Source organism: Pinus tabuliformis, chromosome X (assembly GCF_031772625.1).
Source record: "Pinus tabuliformis cultivar Carrire ecotype Pingquan chromosome X, CPIR1, whole genome shotgun sequence".
Taxonomy (NCBI): Eukaryota; Viridiplantae; Streptophyta; class Pinopsida; order Pinales; family Pinaceae; genus Pinus; species Pinus tabuliformis.
This window is the reverse complement of record NC_142308.1, coordinates 1,539,870,908-1,539,877,280: the sequence shown is the minus strand read 5'-3', so window position 1 is coordinate 1,539,877,280 and position 6,373 is coordinate 1,539,870,908.

Genomic DNA, 6,373 nt, shown 5'->3' with positions numbered 1-6,373 from the left:
GTCTTCCAGAGAGGCAAGAAATCGCACCAGAGAGGCTGACAGATTGTTGGATAATGTACAGGAGAATGTGGTAGAACGTTCTTAGTGTAGGAAGAGGGGTTCACTTGAGAGGTACACTGGATACATGGCTTTTATGGGCAAATGTGTTGTGACAGATTCATCTTCCTTTAAGGAAGCAATGCAAGAACTTGTTTGGATTGATGTCATGATGGAGGATTATGACTCCATAGTTCGTAATAGTGTTTGGGATGTGGTCTCGAGACTGGAGGACAATTCAGTGGTGAGCTCCCGTTGTCTTTACAAGGTAAATCAAGCTACAGATGGTAGTGTGGAGAAGCATAAGGCTAGATTTGTGGCCCGTGGCTTTTCACAGGTAGAGGGATTGACTATGATGAGACCTTTGCTCCTGTTGCAAGGTACTCATCAATCAAATCTATGTTGGAACTATCAGCACATATGGGTTGTAATATACATCAAATGGATGTGAAGACAAACTTCCCTAATGGAATTATTGAGGAATAGGTGTACATAGAGAAGCCTGAAGTTTTTGAAACCTTTGGCTGTGAGTCACATGTGTGTCGGCTCAAGAGAGCATTGTATGGGCTGAAGCAAGCACCCCATGCTTCGTACACCATGATAGATAGCTAATTCACTAGGTTGTTCTTCACGAAGATTGAAGTGGATGCGAACTTGTACCACATAGTGGTGGAAGATAAGTTGTTGATCATTGTACTTTATGTTGATGATCTCATGCTAACAAGTGATGATCAGCGGATCAAATCTTGTAAGGAGGACGTTGCAAGAGAGTTTGAGATGAAGAACATAGGGCTCATGCATTACTTTCTTGGCATGGAGGTATGGAAGGGAGATGGGGAGTTGTTTGTGTCTTAGGGAAAGTATGCAAATGAGATACTCAGGAGATTCCACATGGAGAGAAACAAACCCATGGAGACTCCTCTAGCATGTAACTAGAGGAAGGAGAATTGTTATAGACATTTTTGGGCACTGCAACCCCAATCATAAATGTCCATAAACCAAGGGCTCCTAAGTCCCTAAAAGTGTTGTTCCAACCCCTAAAAGAACAAGGTCAGCTGATTACATCATCTCCCAGAAGTTCTCCATAAAAAACTACTTAGAATTGGTCAAAATTGGGCCATCTCACCTGCTCCATGGTCAAAGTGTGCTGCATCCCACCTAAATACACTCGGGAGGTGCGATGCATACTGAAAAGCCCTTCTATGGGGTGTGATGGGCGAGAGTGGACAAATGGCAGGGTCAATCTGTGAGGTGGAGGATCATGGAATCTTCCAGAAACTTCTCCTGTGACACTTGCCTCTCTGAATTCGACCAGGGATGAGTAAGAGATCATTATTCTCCAAGTGGAATCAAGAACTATCAGAGAGAGGACACTAGTAAGAACCCAGAAGCTGACTCATCCCCCTTGCAAACATCTATATATGGATCGCTCATCCCAGAGATCCAGAGGCTAGAATTTTGTATCTTGTAAGGAAGTGTTGTTGGCTTCTTGTTGTAACATCATAGTGTTGGGTGATCTAAGCTTTTCATGAGGTGAAGAAGGGCTTCTTGCTGAGAGGATGACACTAGGTCAGAACAATTGGTTGTAATCCTCTTTGCTTTTCTTGATTATCAATAAAGCTATTCAATTTTTCCTCCACATTCTTGTATAATTGATGATATATGCTTTTATGTGGTCAATGTATATCTGGTCCTATATTGTTTATGATAGTAGATCTCTGTTCTTGGATAGTATTATGTTGCTTTGATTCCACAGGTGTTCTTTGAAGCTGTGTTGACGAGAGAGGAGTGGCAAGGATCTATCAGAAGAAGAGAGAGGAATCGAGCAAGGAACCAAGCGCAAGACAGAGGTTGGTCTCCTTCTTTCCCCTCTTATCTACTTCTCATAAAGGAAAACGAAAGTAGTTTTAGTTTGTTTGTTTCTAAGGTAGCTATCACCCTTAGTGGGACTAGCAGTTCTACATAGACACTAGATTTCCCGATAACAAAATGGCGACTCCGCTGGGGAGCGAATAGCTTGTTTACTTTTCTATATTTGTTCGTTTTATAAACTTACAGATGGAGCCTGAAGTTGAGCCAGGTAGCCTTCGAACTGCATTTTCTATGCAAATGCAAAGTAGATAAATGCCGCTTCAGTCTATCTCCGGGTTTTGTTTATAAACTGAACAATTGATTTGTAGACATCCTAATTGCCCTTGTGGTGGCTCTAGTAACCTCCTTAGATCTACCTCTGTGATTGATTTACTAATTACCACTTACTCGGCCTAAATCCCTAAACTGAGCTGCAAACTGTGACCCAGAACCCAGTTGAAGTCTCGTCCCTGGATCATCGCACTGTCTCTTCTCTGGAAACTAGATGCATCGCACTTCCTGAGTGTAGTAGGTGTGCTGCATCTCACTTTCCCTGTGTTACAGGTGCGTTGATCAGACAAGACCTCTTCTGCTCCTAGATTTTGGTTTCTGTGTTCACTCTTTTCAGCCCTATTCAGGAGTTTTGCTGTCTGTAGTTGGTATACCTCTGTTGAAACCCCCTTCCTTGCCATTATTCCACATCTATTGTGCAAAGAACTGTAAATGTTTTGTGTATTTTGAGCCATTTTCAGTTCTCTTTTACAAAGAAGTAGCGTAATTGAACTGTCATTTCTTGATTTGAAAGTGTCGCAAGTGTCGTTTTCAGTCATAGAAGAGAATCTGATTGTTCTTGATAGTCGATTACACTATTACTCTTGTATTTGATTTGAATTAATAGTTTTTCAAGTGTCGAAAGCAAGTTTTCAATTCCAAATCACAAAGTGTCATCATTGTCTTCATTTTGTCTTGAAAAGAAACTTGTTAGTAATGTCGCTTTGAAAAATAATTCAGATTTGCGCTTAGCTTTCTTTTTATCATTCACACATTAAGAAGGCTAAAAAAAAATACATGCATGTGCATTTGCATCTAGACTGTTTGTTGGTTTGATTTAGGACAATGCATATAGTGTGTGCTCTCTGCTCTATGTTGAAAGAATCTCGTCTCTCTTTCCTTAGTAGCTAGGATTTTCATTGCAAAAAGAAGATTAAACAATTGTTTATCATCTTAGATTGTATTTTAGGAAATTGTATATCTACATCACACGGTGAACCTAAAAGGCAAATTTCTTAAGCAAGATCAACTGTAAAATAAATTGAATGAATCTAAAAATGCTTTGGAACCTAATGCACAACATTTAGAAGTCTAGGCTAGAGACGTATTCCAGCGTCGTAAAGCCTGGTCACTGTTGTTTTCATTGTTGGTTGGGTGATTCCTCCACTCTGAGACGATAAGTGCTAGTACAGACTTGTGCTCCCACGCACTGTCGAGTATATATTGGGAGACCACAGTAGGCTTTATCCTTTATCCATAGGAAGCCGTGTCTGCTGCCCTATCGATCGCAATGCACTGAACACAGCATTCGGGAAGATTGACTGCCGTACCGAAAAAAGTATTCTACAGTTTTGCGATTGGTTTGGTAATCCATCTGTCTAGATTTCTAGAGTAGTATCTTTTGTTCCTTTTCAGACTCCTTAAATGAAAAGGTCCATCTGAGCACTTGTCACTTCAAGCTCATTAAAAATGAAGGCGACTAGAGTCATCTTTTGTTTTTTCTCGACTCTTAAAAATTGAAAAAACAAGTTGTGTCGAAGCATCTAAAATTCATTTAATTCAGAAACATATTTCCCCTTGATTTTTAGTTTATCGAGTAATCCGAAATCGTGGAAGAAAGTCAATTGAAACCCCATTTTTCGCGGAGACTTACGAGTCAACCGTCTTTGTCTCCAGAATCAAAACTGGTACGGACAAAGCGAACTCGTTTGACTGGTTCTAAATCCCCTGGTAAAGTTAGAACAAGTGTTCCAACACCATCGGAGACTCCAGTTACTCTGAACATTCCTGGTATCCCTGCCTTTACAGAAGAAGTTCCGCATCCACCAAAGGACAATAGAACTGATCCTAGTGTGAAGGTAAACACTTGTATTACTGAAACAGCTCCATCCACAGCTGATTCGAAAGGTGTTATTCCCCAAACATCTGTCGCTGCAGATTCTATACCTTCTTCGGCACTAGAAATATTTTACAGACCTGATGGTCTACCTCTTCCACCTGGTCTGATTGCTATAGAAGAGATTGTGGAGGATCCTCCATCTAGTACTCCATCGCAATTTGGAGTTGGGATCACCCTATATCCTTCTTCATTAGAAATTAGTCTATCATTATCGGAAGCTCCTGTAGAATCGCTAGGAAATCTTTTGGATAGACTAGAAATGTCTGAACAACCATCGACATCTAGGACTGTGTCATCTGACACAGCAACGGTAGAACTTCCTGTTGTCACTCCAACAATGTTCACCGTCATACCAACTACCCCGACTAGCTCTCAATCGCTAGATGGGGCCCACTCAGGGGCTATTTCAACAGTATGGTCCGTTCCCGTTTGTTCATCCGGAATAATATCCGAGAGCTCTTATGTTGAGTCTCAGCAAATTGATCCTTCATGGTGTCAATTTGGGCAATCCGGTCCTCAAGGGCAAGTCATTACTTTAAGTACCAGATTACCGCCGTATGGGGGGCAGTATACCCTTTCATTGTCTCCTTCGGGAGAACAACCATACGAGAGTTCACAACAAAATCCAGGTTATGCTGGAATTACATCTAGCGGTTGAGTGCCAATACTGCCTCAACAACCAAGAGTTGTATACTCGATGCAACAATGTTTACCTGTGTCAAATATACCAACTACGCCGGCTATTGTGACGGTGTCGCAAGTACAAGCATTGCCTGTTGTATGCCAACCTCAGGTTTCTCAGGTCATAATGCAACGACCTCTTATCCCTGTGACTCAACCACAATCGCCAACTAGTGGAATAACACAGGCCCAAATGGGTACAATTACCCCTCATCTTGGTCAAACAGCCAGTATTGGACAACAACACATGGCTTCGTAACCATGGCTGGTGCAATATCAAGAACCGCAATTCCAACAAGCTTACCAAGGATCTGAGCAACAAATCTTTGCAAATAATGGGCAGTCGTATATTCAAAACGGTCAATATCAACCATTCCATAATGGTTATGCCCATCAACCTTACCAAAGTTACCAGCACCAAATGCTGTTATGAAACCAGCTCAAGAAAAGATAGAAAAGATAGATCAACGCCTTAGAATTCAGCCTCTTCGAGGGGGCAACCTCCTTTACATTACATAAATGAACAATTCTTTGATGATTCAAATGACAAAACCTCCTTTCTATATATAGGAGTCTAAGGAGTCACAATATAATCCAGCCGACCTAACAATAATAATATAAAGCCACAATAATAACAATAGTGGGCTTCTATGGGGCACAATAGTAACAATATGGGCACTACATGGGTACATCAATATAATAAGTGGGTTATACTAATAACAATAAGGGGTTACACTAGTAGTATAGGGGCCTAACATGCCCCTCTCCTTCAGAAAGCGTTGTCCTCAACGCTTGAGTAGTTCTTGATGCTTCTGTATAAAATTATTGTCCTCCCATGTGGAATCTTCAGCGGGTAAGTTCTTCCACTTGATGAGATACTCTGAAATTGATCGATTTCGTAGCTGTCGGGTTCTTGTTTCTGTGACTGCTCTAGGTTCTAATATGATTTTTCCTTCCTCTTCAATTTCTGGTGATATTGTTTGAATTGGGATCTTTTGCAACTTTTGAATAAGCGGCCATACTTCTTCGTCCTTCTTCCATTCTTTCCTTGCTTCATTTATCCAATCTGGTTGGATAATATAAATAGCACAAAACAATGCTTCCACATCCTCATCCTTGAAGAGTCTTCCCATTCGGTAAGGTCGCCATTTTTTAAGTGCATGTAGTATTGCCAACATTTCCTTCTCATAAATAGCTTGCTTGAGATGTAGCAGTAAAAATACCCAATCACCTACATCAAAACATTTTTCACTATGATGTTGATCTACCTGTTGTTTTGTTTGATTTTGCACCGAAGTGAAGTTATCCTTTAAAAGTTGGAGAACTTGCTGTTGATGATCGATGTGATCTTTCTCTGCTTGAACCTTTTTCTTCTTGATATGTCCTTCTATATTTTGAGGAGTGGTAATTTCTTCCAGTCCTTTACAAGATATGGTCGGATTCATTTCTTGATGCTCGATGTGATCTTTCACTTGAACATTTTTCTTCTTGATGTGTCCTTCTATCTTGATAGTTTGAGGAGTGGTAATTTCATCCATTGAATTACAAGATATGGTTGGATTCATTTCTTCTTTCTCGATGTGATCTTTCACTTCTTGCACCTTTTTCTTCTTGATATGTCCTTCTATCTTGAGA